The sequence below is a fragment of the Erythrolamprus reginae genome, chromosome 3, assembly GCF_031021105.1.
Source record: "Erythrolamprus reginae isolate rEryReg1 chromosome 3, rEryReg1.hap1, whole genome shotgun sequence".
Lineage (NCBI taxonomy): Eukaryota > Metazoa > Chordata > Lepidosauria > Squamata > Dipsadidae > Erythrolamprus > Erythrolamprus reginae.
This window is the reverse complement of record NC_091952.1, coordinates 193,403,929-193,428,355: the sequence shown is the minus strand read 5'-3', so window position 1 is coordinate 193,428,355 and position 24,427 is coordinate 193,403,929. Positions and strand designations below refer to the sequence as shown.

General features: G+C 38.4%; 1 long non-coding RNA gene across 1 annotated transcript; it reads right to left on the bottom strand.

Moving 5' to 3' along the window:
- Positions 1-1,913: 1,913 nt before the first annotated feature.
- LOC139165899 (uncharacterized) lies at positions 1,914-7,375 on the bottom strand. Its single transcript, XR_011558834.1, has 3 exons — positions 7,297-7,375; positions 5,700-5,793; positions 1,914-2,830 (listed from the first exon to the last, which is right to left on the bottom strand). It is a non-coding gene; the product is annotated as an uncharacterized lncRNA (long non-coding RNA).
- Positions 7,376-24,427: the final 17,052 nt, after the last annotated feature.

Sequence of the window (24,427 nt, the reverse complement as noted above, 5' to 3'; positions counted from 1 at the left end):
GAACGAAAAGACCTCCTTCGGTTAAAGATAAATTTTGAATTACCTCTGCAGTTAGCATGAGGCAAAATTGTACGTTTGTCCTTGTCCTCGGTCAGCAGAGGGTCCAAGGCTGGTTCAAAGAGATGTTGTCCATCAAATGGGGATGTGGCGAGCTTCCATTTGTGTTTGGTGTCCGCTTGCTAGGAACGAAGCCAGAGCATCCTACGGCCCACAGTGGAAATTGCCATGGTGCGGGAGGCAAATCTGGCTGCTTGGAGTGAAAATTATAAAGTGCCCAAAGGCAAACATATAAACTATACATGTTTACTCAGCCATTCCCCTGTCCCAAGGCCTAGAAAGATATCTAGGAATTTAATAGCTTCAATGTCATTGAAGAGAGCCATTCAGATAACTGGGGGCATATTATTCCTAAAGACTAGTGCCACAGCAGAGAGAGGTCCCATTGGATATTGTTCAGTCAATGGTACCCAAAGTGCATATACTTTAGGTCCCAAACAAATGGTGGGTCAGTCTGATATATAAACTGTTTTCTGCCTCAAGTTGCTAGTCATTCTAAAGAGGAATTGTTTACTTAACTGAGTAGTCTTCTCCTAACTATGACAATTCGAAGAAAGAATTCCATTGCTAAGTGTCACATTGTAAACTGTGATATCATATATGTCAGTGCTGACTTATGATGGTAGTTGTGGGGATCCTAGCTGCTGCCATTAGGTAAATTCCATATGGTCACAGCATCTCAGGGTTACATGAGCAACATTTGTGACCTCCCGCTGGTTTCACTATTGAATTTGAATGTGTTAGAAGCCCGCATTGAAAATTGCAACTGACAGTCGTTGCAAGACAGATTCAATGTCGTAATTGTCAACTGGTTGCTAAGCACCTAAATTCCCACACAATTATGTGTGTCTTGTGATGACTGAGGATTTTTCACAAGTTCTCCTCATTCAACACTGTCATAACTTCAAATAGTCACTAAATGTTTGGTGATCTATAGCATTTGTCCAGAATTCCTGTCAGAAGCTTTTCCCTTTTAGAGATGAACTAGAATGGTGCAGAATGCATATTTGTAATGCTAGGCGACAAAATAATAAGATAATTTAGACCAAAAACATGTCCTATGCATGCAGAAAAATAACTAGTTGTACATGATGATGATGATGATGATGATGATGATATAATTAGTTGCTTCTAAAAGTTTCTAAGCTAATTCAACTGGAATTTTTGAAGCAATTACTCTACAATGGCTATGAAGAATTGCATGGATAGAGAGTAGAGTTGATGTTTCTCCGTAACATAAATTTTCTTGTATTAAAATATGGGACATAAATGTACGCTATTAGCTGTTCATAGAACTCCTTAGAGAGTTCACTTTTTTAAAGGATGTTGCTAGCATAAACTGAAAATACTGGACCAACTAGGTAGGTATTTTCAAATTAAGTGGACATGTTTTAATTGTATTCATGATCTCACATTGTAGGATCCTCTGCCAGAACCCAACAGTTACCTGATTCCCAGCTAGGTTTTTAGGCTGCATTATAAACCATTTTGCAATATAATGATAAAATAAGGTTTTTCGTGCATGGTTTTTTTTCATCAACCACATAACCATAAACTCATATCCAATTAAACTGCAAATTAAAGCAGATACAATGGATAAGTGACTAGGTGTTAAAAAAATAGCTCTATTTGCAAATACCTTCAGAAGTAGCACTGTGTAAATAAATCATGAAGATAATCACAAGTCATTGCTTATAAGAATATGTAAAATAAGTTTGCCATCTGTAAGCTGTAAGTAAGTACAATTATCCAGTTCTGTTTTTTGTTGCATTAATAGTTACAGTGACCTCAAGCCAATAACAAGCAATATTACATTTCAGTAAAATGAAAGCTTTCATAAGGATAATGGGTACAAATCATTGAAGCATTACATTTAACTCTGAACCGAGAAAAAAACAATTTCTTATAATGAAGATGATGAATCTTTGCTCCCCCTACATTTTGAATTAAAATTCTAATCAGTCCTGACCAATTTTGTTGTTATGGCCAATAGGAAATGAGCTCCAAATTATCTAAAAAGTTACATTATACTGTAATTAGAACATTAATATTGCTGCAACTCAAACAAGAAGACTTTTAGAAATCAATAGAATATTAGCATTGTATCGATTCCTCAATGAAGCAGTCAAGATGACAGGATAAGTAAACAGAGGCTACCATATAGGCAATACAAATTAGAATGGCAAATGGATGGTGGAAAAAAAAGTTTTGAGGGTGAAAGTTCAGTCTCCAAACTTGTGGGTTAGTTTCTGAAGATTTCATTACCAGGCTAGATATCATTTACAGCTGAGTTTAGGTCATGTCAGTCTCAAGCTTTGTGTTGGATCAGATTTGAGTCATCAGTGAGAGTCTTGTGATGGGTCTTTTGAAGGGGAGGTTACACCAGGCAGTGATCATTTGAAGATGAAGTGATGATTGGATGGGCTTGCATGGGTTGGTTGAGGGTCAGTACAGTCTCTGGTTAGCTGAATGGCTGATTTGTATTCTGAAGGGGTTGTAGGCTTGTTGTAGTCAATGTGTCTGTTGATGGAATTGCTTGTGGAGTGACAGGCCTTGATGAATTCTTGAGCATGGTGGGTGTTGTTGTGGTTAGCTCTGGCCCAGCTCCTTCCCCAAGGACTGTGGATGTGGGGGAGACATCCACATGCTGCAAGTCTGTTTTTCCCCTGGTGGAATCCGATGATGAAGGCTCCTCTGACCAAGAAGACACGAGTGACAGGAAGGAGGAGAGTGGGGCAGACAGCTCAGAAGGAGATCAATTATTTAGCTCCTCCTTGGATTCAGAACAAGAGTTAATGATACAGCCACGCATGCAGAGAGTGATGCATAGTCAACAACAACTGAGAGATTATTATCAAAGAAAATGAGGCCACCTGTGGTTGGGTGGGGCTGTGGTAATTAGTGAGGCTGCTATAAAGAGCAGCCTGTGGGTTTGGCCATTGTGGAGGATTATCTGATCGTGTTTCATGACTGCTTTACTGACTTTTTGTGTGCTGATTTTCCCCCGTTGTGAAACTAAACCAGAGCAAAGTAAGTTTCACTTTGTGAAAAAAGAAGGACTGAATTGCCTCACAGCTGCAAGCTAAGTATCACAGAACTGATACGGGACTTGTACAAATTACCAGTTTGTTTGGTACAGTGCTCTTTGCTATACCAAAAGAGGGCTCATTATAAAGAGCATTGTTTTGAATTTTCAAATGTGTGTGTGTCTGAAATTGTCTCTGTGCATTTGTGGGAGGATTCTATCAGAGCTCGACAGAACAGGTGTTAGCATACCTGATGATTTTTGTATTGCTCCTATCGAACTGGTGCTGTTTGGTATAAGTGTGTTTGGTATTAAGGATTTGGGATCATGGCATTTTACTGCTGGCTGATGTTCACGGATCCTGTTTTTTAATTGGCATGATGTTTGTTAACATCATGGGACAATCCACATGCATTGTCCAAGTCTTTCTATCTTGTCTTGTACTGCTAAGCATGTATCTTTCCATGCCTCTTTGCACCATTCATAGCTTTTGTATCGATCGTAAGGTTAATGTGTTTCTCTGGCATATGTTAGAACAAGTAGTATGCTGGTCAAAATCTTTCCAGGCAGAGGGAGAGGTTGTTCTTGAAAATTATGCTCAGCAGGCCGAATGCCTGTCAATAATAATAGTTTAGGAAATATGAATTCTAAAATTTCATAATTAGACTGGAGCAAAGCTTCCTCTCACCCTTGTATTAAAAGAAGGCCATGGATTTATCCTGGTTTCTATCTACAAAGTACAACAGTATTACCATTTCTAATTATAGTGCTGCAGGAAACTTGCTTTCTAAAGTTCACCTGTAATTTATATTTTAATGGTCTCTGTCCTTTATTAACAGTTAAAGTTATTTTTGCCCACCACTTAAATATGTTGCCCAATTTTCTTCCTGAAATTATAATTTCAAGGCAGTATAGTAATAGTGCTACCCTCAAGGTATTTTCATTAGCTTTGGCTAAATCCTGACTTAGTTACTTAAGCAATTTTAATACACATTATATTTCTAACCTAATCAGTTTGCAGATCATTTTTCACCAGCAGCCAAGCTTAGCAAACAAAAATCTGTTACTTTAAGCACTGTTAGGTTTTCTATTACATACCTCATTAAAATAAAATTAAAATAGACACCATCCTAGATTTATGTTAATATTTTCAAAATAGTTTGTTTTATGTTGTCGTTTGGTACACTTTCTGTACACCTAAAATTATTACTTGCTTAATCAGACCTTTGGTGTCATTTGCTGTCTAAAACCTCAGATGAGGTTGCTGTTTGACTGAACATAATTATAATGAGATTCCAGAAATAGATTCTTCTGCCAAGATTTGTGTTTGGTAATTAGAGTCCTCTTAACATTTGTTCCTATGCTGTCATTGAGTAATCACTCAAGGTGGACTACACTTCTGTGGTAGGGCAACATGGCTGCTTTATATACCTGAATAAAGTGTAGCAGATGGTCCATTATTTATTCCATCACAGGAGATGAGATTTTAAAGACATATCAATCTGCCTTACATCTGATAGGTTCATTGCTCCGCAATACTCAAAATTGTTCATACAATGATTGTCAGATACTATGTGGGATTTAATAAAGAGTTTTTACTCTTGAACCTTGCAATATCAAGAATTGAAAATGAAACTTTCCACATACAAAATATGTAACAATAGCATTTTCATTTATTTTACTGAGAAAATGTCACCTGGACATGGTAGGATGGTTTTTGGCAGTTGAATACTTAAATATTATTTAGAAATAGCTTTTAGACATAAACCGCTTCATAGTACTTTTACAGGCCTCCATAAGTGGTTTACAGACTCAGTATATTGCTGTCAACTATCTGGGTACTCACCTCGGAGGTGGTGAGATTTGAAATGCTGAACTACAGCTAGCAGTTAGCTGAAGTAGCCTGCATTCTTTTACTCTAACCACTGCGCCATCCCCGCTCATTGCCTAATTTTCCTCAGATATTTTTCCTCATACCTTTTTTGGGAGGAGGGGGTTTATTGGATGTAGATTTGGTAGATTTGTCAATGTAATAAGCACTTGTCAAATGGGACTTACATCTGCTTTATTTCAGAAGAAAATCCATACATGCAGATATGCTAATTTCAATGCCAAACTGAACCCCAATTCTATTAGAATAGAACCTTATTTCAAGTGGCAATCAAAATGTTTGTTTAAATTAAAATCTTGTTCCAAAGTTATATAAATAATTTCCCTTTTCACATTTTATGGGTAGATTAGCCAATGATAAACTTAGATAATATAAATTTAGATAATATGATAGGGAGAGAGGGTGTGAGAGAGGGAAGATGAATTTAAGAACAGAAGGGAATGAAAGAAGAAAAACAGTGCATTGGGATTCCTTGTTCTTGTTTTCAGGGAATATTTAATAAAACTTCATCAGTTTTTAAAATACAAAAGTTTAAAAGTGTAAGCAGTGAAAAAGGTTTATGCATGAGATAAACATTTGACCTAAAAGCATTATATTCCATTTACCCGGAATCGCTATTGTCTACAAACTCACATCTTCCATAAACATTGAGTTTAATTTCCTTTGAAGGTAATAACGTTGGTCTCAAGTTATTATGAAGTTCAAAATTAAACAGATAGGGCCTACCTTTAAACAGTTGATAGGAATGTGAAGAAAATGTAATTCCAAAGAGAAAATACTTCAACATGCTACATGAAATTGAACTTTTCTTTTCAAAAAGCTGAAGAAAAGAGGCAAGGGTTGAGTCACACACTTCTGTTCCTTCGGCATTTAAATCAACCAAATAACCCAGTGAAAGAACCTACATCATGTTTTGAAACGTGTTTTGTTTTTAAGAAAACCTTGGCATTGCTAGAAATAATTCAGGGTGACTAAAAAGGCTAGAACTGAGTGCCTAAAAAGACAGAGATTTTCAGCTTTGACAAATTGAAGAGGCATTGACTGAAATTGGAGGGGCACAAATGAGCTGCAAAACTCAAATCCAAGCCAAGGGCAATAGGAAGTCTTGCCGGCAAATGCTTCTAAATTCAAGAAGAGAACCAAAGCCTGTCCCGAAGGAAGATATTTTGTATCAGTTGAAAAACATGACTTCCTTCTAAAGGCTGAAGTGAGAAATGAGTAATATATTTATTCATTTTTTAAAAGCTTCATTCCTCCATTTCAGATGTTGGACAGGGCCTGTGAACTGAGATGCAATAGTAAATCCCTTCAAGGATCTACCTAAAGAACCCCTTAAGCTGCATTCCAATTATTGTGCAGTCTTTTTTTTTTTTTTTTTTTGCTTTTGTGCTTTATTGCAAGTTCTTAGTCCCTAAGGGTCAAATAAAGCTGGAAAGCCAAACGCAGGAAATGCCAAGCCCATTTGCTCAAATGCAGCCTTTTATCAAAGATAAAGAAGTGAAGCTGGCTAAAATTAACCAAATGCTTAAGAGCAAGTATAATGGTATAGATGAAATCCTCACACAGGCTTAGAAACATCTTAGCATAGTTAGTGTGAAGACATGATAAAAGATTTGGCCGAATAGCCTTACCAGCTTTCACAAACTTTGTGCAAAGATTTTTGAAAGCAACCATGCATGCAAAACCATTAGGGGATTGGCATGAAAGTGGCCTTATCCCTTGTCATCAACTTATTTCAACTCAGAATAATGTTAAATAAGGTTGGGATATTCCTGTGATTGCTATGTTTTGAGTGTTGTACTCCAAACATTAATTTTTAAAACAAAGAAAGAAGAGTACAAAGTGTGGAAGAGATTAGGAAGCATTTTGCCAAGGATATGTATTAGATTCTATGAAGTATTGATGGATCCTGAAAGATGTACAAAGTAAACATTTTAATACATACAAAATGGTTCTTGAATATGAGAAAGAGGAATAATGTAATTCCACAAAACCACAAGAATGTTCAACGTGAATGCATTTTCACAGGCAAAATAGATGTTAATATTTGAATGATGGGAAGATGTTCATTCCCTTTAAATAAATGCTTGGCTAGCAATTTCATCAATTTTCCCAAATGGTGACTGGAAAACTGATCTGTTTTCACAAATGTAATGATTTTGAGAACCAACAAAATTCCAAGGAATGCATGGTTAAAAAGGAAAGGGTTAACAATGTTTGAGGTTATTTTCTTTGTTCTGCCATACACCCTAGTTTGACCTTGATTAAATGTCTTCTAGATATTTTCTGTTTCTGGAAAATAAGAATGAGTACAATCTCTCACCTTTTTTATTTTTCCTCTATACTTTGTCAAAGCAAAAGTTATTCCATCCCATGCAGAATTAGTTCTGGGTAAGGTTCTCTTGAGCTGACTTAGGCTATGAATCAACAAAATGCTTCACTACTAGAAAGTTCCATTTGCTTTAATGGTCCCTGCTGTGCAAGTGTTTCCAAAGATAGCTTTGTAAGTCATGTTTTAAAGGGCAACAGGCTTCCCAATATCAATCTAAAGTTAGGAAGCCGTTACATGAATGAACTTTGTTTTTAACAAATGACGTTGTCTATAACTGAGATTTGCCATTGCAATCATTCTGTTGTCAGACATACTGAGGTCTTAATTCATGATTCAGAACATTTTCTGGTTACTTTATGAGTTTCCATCTTAGTAGGTAGCAAAATGTGGCTGAATTTGTCTGGACATCATAGTCAGGCTCAGCCAAAAGGAAGGATGGGAAAGTTGTATAAAATTGCTAAGGAAGGAGGGAGGGAGGGAGGGAGGGAGGGAAGAAGGAAGGAAGGAAGGAAGGAAGGAAGGAAGGAAGGAAGGAAGGAAATTGATAAGAATATATATTTCAAATCATTAAGAGTTGAATGCAGCATAAAGGGGATTTTATTTTTACCTATGAACTTTATAGTATTGACTGGGCTCACAAAATGTGATCTGCTTATTTGTGGTTTAAAGTGTGGCATGAAGCTAAGTTACTATGGTTTATAAATTATGATTGAACAGTTAGAATGATCTAGCAATCTAGCCAATAGTGTCTTTTACAACAAATCACAGTCAAAAGCTCATGACAAAGTACACTGTATGATGCCATTCAAAATGTATGTATTGTAGAGATTTTAGCTGTCTTATTTATAATTTCCTGCTGGAGCAAGCAGAACTCAAGTTAAAGTATAAAGAAAGAAAAAGTGAGAGGCATATACTTTTTTTTAAAAAAATACTTTGTTAAAAAGTTTTCTAACCTTATCCACCAGAAATGTACTAAGCTGTAACTCTTTTCAGTTCCAATTATTATAGGGAGACGTGAAGAATGAAAGCTACTTCACAACATATGGCCAAATTCAAATTGGAATAGGCTAGTTTGGTTTAAATGTGCAAAAGCAAAGTGTTTTTTCTTTATAAGAAGTTATTTGCTTTATAGCAATTGCCAAACAAGAGTAGCTTTTCAAAAAACCCTTTTCCTTTAACATTCCCATCTCCTTAGCCATCTTCCATAAGCTGAATCTCCATTTCCAATATTGTGCTACCTACCATCCCTCCCCTTAAAACAATTGAGCATATGGGCTTTATTATAAAAATGCTACATCTGCTAGCAGAATGCTAAAGACATTTGGCAGAAGCCTTAAGCTTCCTGCGGGAAAAGAAAAATAATTACTTCTATTTAAACAATAAACACATTTACAAGAATAACACAAAAGTTTCACAAATTTCTACATATAAGATGGACTGAATGAAAAGTACCTTCTGTTCCTTTCTATCTACAGGAAACAAAGAAAACACCTGATTTGTTGTTGTGTTATAGTAAAACAGATTAATTATGCAAGGCCAAGCAGGCACCAGTTGGAGGGAAGAAGGAAGGGAAAGTAAATGAGCCAACTTCTGAACTGATTTACATATAAAGCAATCAGGTTAATCCAAAGTTCTTTCTACAGTGACTTATGTACAATGCTGCGAAACCTGTCGGATTGCTGCATTGTGAAGTACCACCATAATCTGTGGTATACTGATACCTTCTACCTAACATACATTTTAACCATGATTGTTGTCTTAAGAAGCTTTGGCTCTTTTTATCATTAAATGGTTTTAATATGCGTGAATTCTACCACACCTGAGTTACATACATCCAGACATTCACTAGATAAGATGAGGTGAGATACTTAAATGAAATAACATGCCAATAGTGGCTCCTGTCGGTATGGCTAATTGCGTGCAGCTCTGCGGCTCTGGCATGCAAGCATGGGTTTGAGCGCAATTTTGCTTCCTGCACCTGGGGCAGGAAGCACATGGACACATGTATATGCATGTTTCAGTGAGGTTTTTTGCATGCAAGTGTGCGCAGAAACAAAATACCTCACCAAAACACGCATGCAAGTGCGTCCCTGTGTGAGATTTTGCTACCTGCACAGGTGCAGGAAGCAAAGTGATGCTCGAACCCACACTGGTGTGCCAGAGTCACAGAGCTGCGTGCAATTAGCTGTACCATCAGGAACCCACTACTGTAACAAATGTATACACATACTATATACATACACATATATGTATGTATATAGATGCCTGTATGTGTTTTCTCTCTCTCTCTTATTCTCACTTTCTAACTCCATCTATCTATCTATCTATCTATCTATCTATCTATCTATCTATCTATCTATCTATCTATCTATCATCTATCTATCTACCTATCTATCCCTATCTATCCCTATCTATCTATCTATCTATCTATCTATCTATCATCTATCTATCCCTATCTATCTATCTATCTATCCCTATCTATCTATCTATCTATCTATCTATCTATCCCTATCTATCTATCTATCTATCTATCTATCCCTATCTATCTATCTATCTATCTATCTCTCTCTCTCTCTCTCTCTCTCTCTCTATCTATCTATCTATCTATCTATCTATCCCTATCATCTATCTATCTATCTATCTATCTATCTCTATCTATCTCTATCTATCTATCTATCTATCTATCCCTATCTATCTATCTATCTATCTATCTATCTATCTATCTATCTATCTATCTATCTATCTATCTATCTATCTATCTATATCTATCTATCTATCTATCTATCTATCTATCTATCTATCTATCCCTATCTATCTATCTATCTATCTATCTATCTATCTATCTATCTATCTATCTATCTATCTATCCATCTTTCTATCTATCCTGATGCTACGTGGAACAAAACTGTGATTGAATCTGGATGTTTTGCTTTGGATATCATGAAGCCTCTCCCAGAAGCTAACAAAGAAATACAAAGAATTACAAGGTTAAAGTTCATATTGATCCTATGGATTTTTATAACCCAGATCTGGCAGATCTAAAATAGTAAAACAATGGTTTTATGTTCACATGGCCTTAGTTTTGGAAGGTCATGGTTATGCTTTGTGATAGTTATGAGTGTACTAGACTTGCAGGAAATAAATTATTGTAACAGTCTTTTGTATTCTAGAACTGATGTATCCAACAGTCTGAACAGTGCAGGGCTGTATTTATATCTGTGATAGAAAAATGTGGGCCTAAGATTGCTAGGAACCAGATGAGTCATTGCAAACCGGTTAGTCCTAGAGGAGATCAACCCTGATCACTCTTTAGAAAGCCAGATCCTGAAGATGAAATTCAAATACTTTGAGTCATATGAAAGAGTCTTCAAGAAGTTTTGTTCCTTTTTCATTAAAGTATAAAACTCATCGCAAATAAACAAGTTTGTTTGCCAGTAAGAAGTTCATGCTGGGTAGATGAACACAATAAGAGTTCCCAGCATCAGATTTTTCTCAAGTGAGTCCTTTCTTCTCATTAGGTGGCCAAAGTATTTGAATTTCATCTTCAGGATCTGGCTTTCTAAAGAGTGGTCAGGGTTGATCTCCTCTAGGACTAACCAGTTTGATCACCTTGCAGTCCACGGGACTCGCAGGAGTGTTCTCTAGCACTATAGTTCAAAGGCCTCAATTGCGCCGGATGTAGAATAAGAACGTGGACACAGAGAGTTGGAAGTAATGGGTCACTTTATTAACTAACATATTAAATTAACTGATTATTAATGAATAATCAGGACCTGCAGAGGCCAATCATTAAAACAAAGTGGAAATTCCTGACGGTAAACATTCCTAGGCAACTATGGGTGTAGCTCTTTGCCGATCAAGGTGAGGAGTCAAACCCAGCCTCATGTTCGAGGCCATGCCCACAAAGTGTGTAGGAGGGGTTCACCATCCAATCCTCATCCAAGAATAGGGTTAGGTGAGTCCCAAGGGCACCCCCCCGCCAATTGCTCAGGTGGGTCACTGCCCGAGTTCCTGGCGAGGGGCCGCCCATCACCTCCCAAAAGATGCCCTAAAGGAGAAAGCACAGTTGCTACTGCTGCCCATTTCCGCTCCTTACCTGCCAAATCCCAGTGACCAGAGGGATAAGCCAAATGTAACCAGATTGAAACTAATGCGTGCCGCACCTCCTAACCTGTCCATTCTCACTCTCCAGTGCGAAGTCAGTGAAAAAACAGTTGCAATAAAGGTTGACACCATAAAAAATTCCTACTTGGGCCCTGAAAGGTGACCCTAGAAGCACACTGCAAAATAGAGGAGGGCAGGAAGGTGTTTTCTCATTGCTGTGACAGTCAGAGTGAAAAGGAGGAGCCCCACTGTGCAGCCTCATTTATAGGGCCCACAGCACATGGCCCCGACTGTCAAACAGCCCCAGGCAGTTGCTGAAACAAAAGGAAGCTGGGGCAGAAAGAGAGCCTTGCCAGGCAGCCCTAGTAACAGGGCACATGCCATGCCCCCGGCTGCAGAAGTGTTGGCAGGTTGCCAAGGCAATGGGAGAGATTGTGCACTATCTGTGCGATCTCCCCCCCCCCATGCCAACGACACAGCAGAAGCCACGTACCTGCCGGCTCCAGCTAAATTTCGGCCTGCCGTTCAATTCTTTCTTATGGTCCAACTTTCACAGCCATACATTGCAATTGGGATAACTATAGTCTTGGAATAACTATATGCACTTTTGTTGGCAGGGTGATGTCTCTGCTTTTTAGTATGCTGTCTAGATTTTCCATAGTTTTTCTTTTCAGGAGCAAGTAATAGTCTGTAGTGCTCATTTGTGGTGACCTTGAAACCCAGGAAAATGAAATCTGTCACTATCTCAATTTCTTCCCCATCTATTTTCTAGGAATTGATAGAGGCCAGATGCCATGATCTTAGTTTTATTAATGTTGAGGTTCAAGCCAACTTTTGCATTATTTTCCTTCACCTGCATCAAGAGGCTCTTTGGCTTCTCTTCACTTTCTGGGATAATCTGCATATCTGAGGTTGTTGATATTTCTCCCAGCAAAAATAAAAGATTAGGAAACCTCATAAAATCAGTGATTGTTGGACTATTGTCCTGATTCCATTAGCACAATATATCCTGGAATTGGTGTTTGGTAGAATTCAATAGCAATCATATTGAGCATTAGGATGTTTCTTTTTTCATCAAAATATTTGGTTTCCAACATTGAAATCAAGCAATCTTTTGTCTGCCAAGTCAGAAGCTATGAAGCCAGAACTGATCAGTAAAATATAGTCCTCAAATATGAGAAATTGCACTAGTAGCAGGATAGAAACTAGTTGTCTTTGCGAATGATAATTGTTTTTTATTTCTCTTTGTAAAAACAACCAGTCTCTAGCCTGCCACTGGTACAATTTCTCATATTGGCATACTAGTATATATACACAAAATTTTAATTTGTGTCACTTTTAATTTTTGTCATGACTCACAAAGAGTCACTTTGCGGTCATAAAGAAAAATAAATAAATTAAAGTAAGCTGCTAATCAAACTCATTCCCTCATCATTTCTGAATTCTGTCTTATTCTTAGTTAATAATTATTTTCCCTTAACTCTGCATGCCTGTAGATTTTAGTTTTTCATCAAACTTTTTTCATATATTCCATGTTTTCTGCTGATAAGTTCTGTTATATTTCATTTTATTGGGTTTTGTTTTTCATCTTTCTACTCTAAGCCTGGGCATTGAGTGGACAATACATACATTTTTTTTTTAAAATCAAAATTACAGGTATTTTTTTCTGCAAGATTTCAGAATGGAAAATAGCTTTTTAGAAACACGAAAGTGCATCTAAGCATGTCTTTGCATAAATATGCCATCCTTCCATCCTTAAGAAGAACTAACATTAAAAAGCAATTTTCTTTCCACTAAAGCAGAAAATGTTGTCTAACTTTAGATTTGCAAGTCAGATCAATTGAATTAATTGCTGTATATCATTTCCAGAGGGTGCTCACAGTAATGATTCTGTTAACCAGATAAAGTCACTGAATAAAGGTATTCATTGATTGGTCTTCAAAAATTTCAACACATTTCATGTTCATGGAACAGAAATCGTTTATTTTCCTTTGAACCTTTGAGCAACTTGGGGAGGGGAAAGTAAAAAATTATTGGCATTGATTTGGTACTGTTACTTACTTTTTTAAAAAGGAGAAAAGTAAAAAGTACACTCAGAGAATATTCACCATTTGTTTCCCTAAACAGTGTGAGTACTGTAAGTAAACAGGTTTAGAAAATTTAAGAAAGGTACAGTATCTAGAATTTTCTGTGCTTTGGAATTATTTGTATATTTTTTACCACCACCACCCCATTTTCAAAAGTATAACCCTATTTCACAAATTCCCAACAAGACAAGAAACAAACTAGAGCAGAAAAATGGCTAGATGTATTAACCATGCCATGATATGATTTGTTTTTGTTGAACAATTGTGGCTTATCCCACAAAGTATGACTTTGGAACCTGGAAACCATGGAAATCCATATCCAGGCGAAAACCCTAAAAGAGATCCTCAAAACATGTTCAGTTTAGATTTGAAGTCCCTGGCTCTGAAAATCTTCAAGCAGAAATTATTTTTCTCAATAGGTAATAATAGGTTTTTCAATAAGTTATCATTGTGTAGAAACAAAATCTGTTATAGATATAATAGTATCTTTTTTAAAAAAAAACCTGTGATACAGAAGCATCCCATTTTATAGCTGCTGTTCTGTAATTTTGTTAAATGTAGGCAGAACCTTTCCTCTATACACAAGTAAAAAATAATTGTATTAGTAAACGGCAAAAGCAGTATTGGCAAACAGATTACATTATAAACATGGAGTAAGCTTTAAACAGAAGAAAATTAAATATCCCTGGACTAGAAAAATTAATGTGATTTTCTGGGTCTTTAATAATCTGAGTAGTGTAAACATGGTTAAACAAGACCTTTTGTATTGACTACATTGAATATTAGCCTTCTGGTAAATAACTACTTAATCCCAAACAATGTATTTATTTAGTAAAAGTTATCTCTGCTGTATCAATGCCTGGGCAACCAGCAAAAAGGTAAAACAGATCTTAGACTTCCATAAAAGAATTTGTAAAGTTGGATTGGGGAAAGAAAACACAGAGCCAAATCAGAACTAAAATGTTTCTCCTTATTTTAGCACTGAACATAAAGCTGTCCAAACATGAAAGTAAGTGTCCTTATCTATACCAGTGATTTTCAGTCTGTAGTCCGCAGACCTCCAGGGCGGGTGTGTGTGATATGATCACAGGAGGCCTGTGAAGGTTTGAAGAAATGTTATGATTTAAATCTTAAATTTGCTGATCTGTGAAAATAGTTTATAACCACAAAAGGTTAGAGTGCAGTACTTGCAGGCGACTTCTGCTGACTGCTGGCTTCCTGCTATTAGACAGTTCAAATCCCATGAGACTCAAAGTTTCCATCCTTCTGAGGTGGGTAAAATGAGGACCCAGATTGTTGGGGAAAATATGTTGGCTCTGCAAACTGCATAGAGAGGGATGTAAAGCACTATAAAACAGTAGTCTAGTTGAAAAAGGATTTAATGCTAAGTAAGATGGAAAGAAAGAGAAGAAGAACATGGTCAGTAGTAAGACTAATGGACTAATTTACAATGGTGATAATTGCACCATTGAGAGGCTCAAAAGAGCAGATTTGGCACAGATCTTCTACCTATGTGGTCACTAGAAGTCAAAAACTACTTGATGGCATATCTCATCAATCAATCAGCTAATATAAACTTGGGAATGCAAAAAAAAAAAGCAAGACTAATTATGGTAGTTTTCTTTGAAGCCCCGCAGAACATGTCCTCAGAACATGCCACACCTAAGTATCTGAAACCCTGGTATATGCATGCTATTGTCATCAATTTCCTCATTAGCCAGGTTTCAATAAAGCATAGGGCAGATGCACTGTAAAAATCAGCCTGTAAAAAGGAGCCTTTCATCCATCCTATTAGCATGTGGGTGTTAATTGGTAAGAAGGATTGAAGGGAGCCTCCTATGTTAGAATCTCCTCTGTGTTTGTAAAGACAGGTGGGGATGAGGTTACAGAGAGCTGCTCCTTAAAGAAACATATCTTAATTCTTAGTATGAGTATGAAATCCACAGAGAATCTCAGAGAATAATAGAAATTAAAGAAACTATTTAGAACCTTTCACTAAGACAGCCTTTGTCGGTGCCATCTTGGAAACTGTTGTGATTCAGCCGGAGGCTCCTCAGTGACCGGCTGCGTCTGTGCTGGATCCATGCCCGGAGGAGGAGGACAGTGAACAGGAGGGGGAGGAACAGGCAGACGGGGAGAGGAAAGTCAGGAAGAGGATGAGGGAGAGCAGCCTGAGAGCCCCGGTGGGGGGGGCTCTCCCCAGCCAGTAGCCTGGCCTCATTGGATGAGTAAGCACAGGCTATAATTGACATGAGACAGCGATGTGCAGCTCAGAGATGGACCAATTAGAAAGGTATTGGCACCACTGAATTGGCAACAGATGGGTTTGGGTGTGGTTCTCCTCAGCAGGGATTAAAAGGCAGGCAAGCCTTTAAGCCATGTGGAGCGTTATCAACTGGAAGTTCTGTGACCCTGCTTTGCTTCTCGGTGTCTCTGATCTTGGCTTGTGGCCTAGAAGTCTGGAAGACTTGGGGGAAGCATATGTTTGTTATCTCCAGCGTTGTTTGTGACAGCAAGAATCCTGTTTAACTTCATGGCCTTCGTGAAACATCTTTGAAGTTCCAGCGTGTTCCTGTTTGTAAGGACATTTTCTGTTACCTGTGTTTGCTTTGAATTCTATAAACTGCCTTTGATTTTTACCAGTGTGTCTGGCTTCTCTTTTTGGGTTGGTGTTTGCTTCTGGAGGGACCCAGACAGAACAGAAACTATTTAAACAAAATATCTAAATCTCTAAAGAAAGATCTAAAAAATAAGAAAGAACAAGACCCATAACCAAACAAGCTCAAAGTAAGCAAGAGCTAATTTCCTTGAGTTTCCCTGCCTCTACCTCTGGATCCCTCAAGTAAGAAAGAACTTTCTCTAGTCAAAAATAGCCACTAGCCCATACCACAACCTCTGTATAGTTCCCAAATCTCTGACAATTTTTGCCAGCTCTTGCTGGCAATGGCAATTGTCATGATGCCTTTGACAGTCTTCTCATGTACTGACTTGTCTGCTATGATGGAAGTTATACGTGGTTGCCCATAGCTTCCCACTGAGTTTCCCCAGCTGTTCCAAGTGCTGCAAAGTGTATTTCATTGTTTTATTTACTTTTGTAGTTTTTCGCTGAATTGATTTTATGAGCCTTGGGTATTACTTCAATTATTATGATTTACAGGCTCATCAATTTCACAGTAGAAGGAGTGTGTTGGGTGGGATAGCATGTTATAGACCAATGTTGATTTTTAAAAGGAGCATTCCCTGGTGGAAAATATTTGAAGTTGACATTTATGTTTATTGGAAAACCCCACACTGCTATAAACAGAGAATTGCACAATGGAGCAAAAGTCTCAACTGCTTACACATGGTTTATAAGGAACAACATCCAGGTAGTTATATAGATGTTCACGTGATTTCTCTTGCATATAGATGAGTGAAGATTAAGGTAAAGTCTATTCAGGAGCTGTTTTCAGGATCCACATTTTTTTTTAAAAAAACTCTGTTTTTGGAAAGAAATATCAAGAAGCAATGGAGAAGCTGCTGAGCAATAATTAGTATTGTGTGACAATTGTCATTATTTTAATTATTACTGCTTAGATTATAATCATAATCTGCCTAGATCATAGACATGTTCCTTTTCCATGTTTTAGGTTAAACTTAGTTTTCATAAACAGAAGAGAGGAAGATACCTTTCTAAAGTCTACCTTTTTTCTGTAACCCATACTAATATACTTGGATAATCTATCCGTTTTATGGATTGGAAAAGGTATAGTATAGTTCTGTGGCAATGGGAATTATCCTTACCCTTCCACACATCCCTGAAAGCCTAGAACTATCACAGCTGAACTGCAAAAATCCAAATGACTACAAAATGCCAGGCTATAGTCTTTTATTATAGCCTTTATTGTATCTCTTTGCTGCCACATCCTGGTCATTCTTATGTTTGCATCTTCAATATGGTAGTTATCAGTTTATAGAAGGCCGTGTCAGTCCAAGGATAACATTTCACTTCCCCCAATTGTATACTTTTGGATTCTTTTTCCCCCTTTTGGAATTTGAGTATTTTAATGACTAGTTCTTACAAATAACACAAAGTCAGTAGAAAAGAAATGAACGTAAAGAAACTTTATTTTAACTTTTATTTTAATATGTGACTTTATTTTTTAAATCATCTCAATTTGATTGTTGACATAGGTATTGCTTGTTTACTGAACTATCTTCTCACAAAATCAATACATGTATGCTTTAAAACCTTTATTTCTTTAGTTAAGTGAGCCTGAAAACATATTAGGAGTATAATATGCACGTCAACAGGCTGTTTCTTGTTAAATTAAAACCAAACTCAAAATCACACAACCTTGAAATGTTGACAAATTGTTGAGTTGAAACACTTGGAACAATGGCCGTGAAAAAAGTGGCCTGAAACTGAACTAGCAGTGCAGTCTTATGCATGTCTACTCAAAAGTAAATCCCATTAACTTCAATCAAGCTTATTCTTGGGTAAATTGGTCAAGCCTTAAGGAATACTGCAAAAGTAACTTTTTCAACTGATTTGAGTAATTTCCTTCTTTCTCTTTTGGGAGGGGATTTGCATCAGAGGAGAAATATAGAGTGAATGTTTAACTCTCCCTCTACCAGTTGTTATTAAACTGTACCCTCCAGACCAGTAGCGGCTTCTAAACCCTGCACAGGTTTGTGTGTGCACAGAAGCATCTTGTGTGCATGGGCAGAGCATCCCACCACCACTGCTACCAGTTTGATGAACTGGGCTGAACCAGGAGCAACCCACCGCTGCTCCAGACATACTTTTTCTACCTATGTTTTAATCTACAGTGAGGCTGTTTAACCTTGGCAACTTTAAAAACTTCAACTCCCCAAATTCCCCAGTCAGCCATGCTGGCTGGAGAATTCTGGTAGCTGAAGTTCTCAAGTCTTAAAATTGCCAAGGTTAGACACCCTGATCTACATGGTTCCATGTCCATACATCCAGGATTCTGGAAGAGTCCTAATCAATTGAGGAAGACTTGGGGCAATGATGGTGAATCTATGGCACATATGCCACATGTGGCACATGGAGCGATATCTAAGGGCATGTGAGGCACTGCCCTATGTCAGCTCCAGCATGCATATGTGGCTGGCCAACTGAGTTTTTGCCTTCTTTTCAGCTGTTTTTTCTCTCCCCAGGCTTCAGGAAAGCCTCCTGTGCATGTGCGGGGGCCAGAGGGGGGGTGAGTTGTGTGCATGCACAGTGGAAGGACATTGTTATCATGTGCATGTGCACCCTTTTGGCACCTAAGCCAAAAAAGGTTCACCATCATTCACTTAGCGCATAACTTCATGTACTGTTGAGTCCATCAACCATATCTCCGAGTCTATGGAGAGGGGTGGCATACAAATTAAATAAATAAATGAACGAACGAACGAACAAACAAACAAACAAACAAACAAACAAACAAATCTTCTGAAGTAGTAGAAGTACAGTGGTATCTCTACCTACAAACGCCTCTACTTATGAACTTTTCTAGATAAGAACCAGGTGTTCAAGATTTTTTTGCTACTTCTCAAGAACCATTTTCCACTTCCAAAACCGAGCCTCCAAAACAGGAAAAGTCAGGGAGAAACCTCTGTAGGGCCTCTCAAGGAATCTCCTGGAAGGAAACAGGGTCGGAAAAGGTGGGGAGAAGCCTCAATGGGGACTCTCTAGGAATCTCCTGGGAGGAAACAGGGCCTCCACCTGCCCTGTGGTTTCCCCAATCGCATTATTTGCTTTTACATTGATTCCTATGGGAAAAATTGCTTCTTCTTACAAACTTTTCTACTGGTCACGGAACGAATTAAGTCCGTAAGTAGAGGTACCACTGTACATGATTCCTCCAACTTCTGGCCTATTGCGAAATCCATCCCTATGGTTTGTTTGCACAAATCACCTTAACCCTTGAAAATCCATTGTTCCACTACTCTATTCCAATTTAGTTAACAGCTATAACTGTGATTAATTGTCATTACACTTTCCCCTCAGTTGGAGCTGTAGAGCCATTTCTTCCTGGCTGTTGAATGTTCAGATCATCGATATCCCAGCCTCTCTCAGTTTCTGCTAAACTCCGAAGAGTTTCTTCACAGACTATGTAAAGCTTGTTCCCTTCCTCTTGTGCTTCTGGCTACTGAATGCAATATCCCTCCATACATTTCTATGAATTTCAGCAACAATATTTCAAGCTTCTAAAGAAAGATGTGATAGTGATGAGATGAAAAGAGGGGATACTCCAGCAAGTACAAGTGCACTAGAGTGCCTTCCATCCCCTGTCCTATTGCTCTCCTATATCTCCTATACCTGTCTTCTTTTCCTATATATCTTCTATTCTTTCATTGATATGTTCTATTACTATACCTTCTTTTCTATTATTTCTTAGGTATATTTTACTATGAGTATCTCTTCTATAACCTTCCTAATAGATAGATAGATAGATAGATAGATAGATAGATAGATAGATAGATAGATAGATAGACAGACAGACAGACAGACAGACAGACAGACAGACAGACAGACAGACAGACAAACAAATATGATTTCTATAAAGGAAGAATGGGTTCTACTCAGAATGTAAGTTCTGAGCAACATTGATACAATATTTGAACAGATAGTATCTAAAAGAAATTTAAAAAGAGATATGAAGCAGCAGAGTGCAGGAGACCAACCATGAAACAAAACAAACATGGAGGAGATTATTGAAACAGGACCAATCTCTAAAAGAAAAAGTCAAGCACAAGAGGAACTGGCCATACCACAGCCACCCAATAATGTTTGATTTCCCTGCACAGATGGAAAGGCGAAAAAGTTGGGTAACAACTATCAAATCCTGAGTTGGCCCTAGTCTGGACTGATCATCAGCCTAATTGTGCTGCCAACCCACAGCAACCCAGATGGGCTTTCTGATCTTGGCTTTAAAAAAAAAGACTGGAAACAGGCAGCATGGGACAGAAAGAGCTTAGGCTGCCAAGTAGAAATGCTCAGTTTGGCATTTAAACATTTCCCGATGTATTTATAACATTGTTGCAGAAGAGTCTTGTAAGAACATAATGTTGTTCAAAGACTTCAAGAGTTACATGAAGCCATTTGAATTGCCCTTAAAGCAAGTAGAAACAAATACTGACAGTAAAAGGAAGTCTTCAGCTTAAACCTGGCTCTGCTGATCAATTTTGCATATCAAATGTGTATACAGAATTGTCAATGTCAGGACATGGAAAACTTTGAAGCCATTTTTTTAATTAAAAAGGTATGTGCTTTCCGCAGATCTTAAAGCATTCTCTAAAATATGAAGAGCAAAAGTATTTGCTCAGTTCCGATCCCAATGTGCTAATGACATCAGAAGTCAAATATATAAGAAGCAAATGGATTTGGAAGGGCCACAAGGATGTGAGCCGCCCCAAGTCTACGGAGAGGGGCGGTATACAAATCAAATCAAATCAGATAGAGAGAGAGAGAGAGAGAGAAAGAAAGAAAGAAAGAAAGATAGATAGATAGATAAAGGACACATTTAAAAACCCCAAAACCATTGTAAAAATAGCATGCAGATTTCAATCATCCCTCTCACACACAAAACCATCCAATCCTAGTTTGATAGAGGACATGGGGGCCCTTGGGATATACAACCCTCACTGCATCCATCTATCAGCTTATAGTTGACAGTTGTTGAGTTTCTGTTCTGTTTTGTACCAGTAATAAAACTAGCTTCTCAAAGAGGTGTGTCCTTGAATTTCTGTTTGATAGCCTTCAAGTCTGAATAGTAATCTGGGTCAGCTCTGGATATTAATAGTCCCACCCATTTCCTTGCATTGCTCCAGGGGTGAAATGCTACGGGTTTGGCCCAGATCAGGTGTACTGGTAGTGGTGGTTTGGAGAACAGGTAGCAGCAGAAGTGCGAGGCTCCACTCATCCGCCCAGACATTGCTATTTTCTTTTTTTTAACCCTCTGAGCATGCATGCACTTCCAAACCAGTAGGGAAAGTAAGTAGATTGCAGCCAATTCTTAAATCTGCTAAAAATGTTCCTTGGGTTTTAGCCACCCAAAACCTGCCCATTTTTGGGACAAAATGTAGCAACAAAGTTTTGTGCTCCCTTACAAGCTTCCTAGTTGAATGGAGGGTAGAACAGAACAGTCTATGAATCTGGCACTATAGCTTGGCTCTGAAGCCAATTTCATCTTGCAGATTTGTCTTTTAATTAAAAAGAAATCAACATTACTCTTTCATTTACCATTGACTTGCTGGTGAAGCATTTTCTTAAGCATCAAAGCATCAATACTCTGGCCAAATTCACATTAATTATTTTCACCTGATTAGTCTCTTTAATTGTTGTTGATTTTTCAGCATGGCCAATATGATATTAATTAATGTTTAATGAAATGTTCATTTTTACATTATCATTTGGGATTCGTCTCCCATAATTACTCTAGAGTTCCCAGAACAGCATACATTTTCATATCTTTTAGTAAACAATTAGGATTGCATCACTTCTTTTTGTATATCTTTTTTTTTATTTCTATATATCTTTCAAACTAATGTGTAGATAAATTTGTGCTGGTGGGAAGGAGATTCCTGCAAAAAGTAGACAAAAGTTGCTTTGGCTTCCATTTTTAACAACATCTGAAAGAAAGAACTGCAAATATTTGAAGATATAGAGCAACTCTTCATATGGAGAATGCACCAAGCTCACTTTCCCCTCATTAGACTAACCGATTATTTATTTGATAAGATACATTTCTGTATGATAATAAGTATCATACTCATGACTCATGATGCTCATTATCATGAGAATCAAAAATGAGAAAGGGAATGAAAAGTGTATCAATATACATTTAAAAATAATTGCTAGTATTTCAGTAGAAAATAAATTTACCTTATTATATAGAAAGGTAGTGACCTTGTGACAAATCTTGTGATCTTGCTCAATCTGTCATCCAAGTCCTAATCTTTGTCAGGCGGATTAAAATGTTTTATCTCCTTTTTTATTAGTACAGTGATCCCCTGAGTTTCGCGATCTCGATCTTTGCGAAACGCTATATCGTGATTTTTCCACCCGATGACGTCACTCTCTTCCTTCCTTTCTCATCTTTCTTTCTCTCTCTCTTTCTCTATCTTGCTTCTTCCTCTCTCACACTCGCTTACTCTATATAACCTATATATTCTAAACCTATCTGGAGATTTCCGGATTGGGAAGGGCTGAAAGGCAAAATATATTTAAGTACAGATGCAAATGATTAGGAGACTTGAAACCAAGACTTAAGAAGAGAGATTGCGGGAACTGGGCATGGATAGCCTAGAGAAAAGGAGGGGCAGAGGGGACATGATAGCTGTATACAGGTATATGAGAGGTTGCCACAGAGAGGAGGGGGCCACTCTATTCTCTAGAGCACCAGACGAGGAACAATGGCTGGAAGCTGACCAAGGAGAAATTCAACCTAGAAGTAAGGAAGAACTTCCTGACGGTCAGAGCGATCAACCAGTGGAACAACCTGCCTGCGGAGGTTGTGAACTCCCCAAATCTGGACACTTTCAAGAGGAGATTGGACTGTCATTTGGCTGGGGTGCTTTAGGATTCCTGCTCAGGCAGGGGGTTGGACTTGATGACCTGCATGGTCCCTTTCAACTCTAACAATAAATAAAAATAAAAAAAATAAAAAATCTTCTATGCAGGGAACCTCAAGGCAGTCTTAATTTCATGCTTTTTTTAAACTTGAAAGTGTTGTTTCATCATTTTCTTCCTCTATGTTTCTGTGCATGAGCTATGAATATTCTACATTGTTTTTAACATCTTTTTTAAAAATAGTATATCAATAAAGAGAATATTTGTAGCTCAGGGTTGAAATGAGGGTTTCTTTGGAGCTTTCAAAGCTTGATTGCCATAGTGTTATTTTACTTATGTCTACTCTGATGTAAGCCTCATCAAGTTCAGTAATAATTACTTCCAGATAAACAGATATTGTCGAAGAGACAGAGTAACGACACGGACACAAGAGCTGGATTTAAAACTGGGTCATTTTTATTAACATAAATTAGCATAATTTAATTTAAATAAATTAGCATAACCACATAACTAACTATGACCCAAACAATGGACCTGCAGGGTCAAACAAATACTTCCGGGGCGGAAATGACGTAGCAATAAACATTCCTGGGCAACATATGGGCGTATCTCGATGCTAGTCCAGGTGAGGGACCACTCCCTCACCTGAGACCCTGCCATGCACTTGCATGAGGGGGTCCCGCCGGCTAACCCCTACCCGGGGACTTCAAGGTGCGGGACCCAAAGACAGGTTCCCACCAACTGCTCAGGTCGCTTCCACCACAAGCTTGGAGAGAACCTGTCAATCATCCCCAAAGATGCCCAAGGGAGAACGCACAGTTGCTAAACCACCACCAAGTTTTCCACCCCTAACCTGCCACGGAGCGGGGTCAGATCTCTATCTTGGCCCCCCCGACTTCCCTCTCTAACTGCGCCAGCTCACGCAGAGACCACTGCAGGTCCTGTAAGAAAAATGGTGTTCCTCTGTTCTGACAGAGGAAGACCAGCAGCCAGAGAAAGCCACAGCTGATCTATGGTGATGCGGGGATGGGCCACTACCACCCCACCTAACTCTCTGACTACCGTACCCAGGGCCTTAATAACTCCCCGTCTAACCCGGTGAAGGGCCCTAAGGGAAATGGCGTCCCACCAAGCGATCCCCGGGAGGATCTCGACCACACCACTTGCATGGAGGGCCGCACAGTGCGAAGCCACCGCAGGCTTCGCAAGCCTGGCAGATCTAAAGTAGACCCCCAGGTCCACACAGGTCCTTGCCACCGAGGTGCAAGACCCAAAATCTGGGCACCGCAATGGGATGCAGCCCTCCCAGTACCAACTGGGCGCAGCAATGGGATGCCGCCCTCCCAGCACCAACTGGGTGCAGCAATGG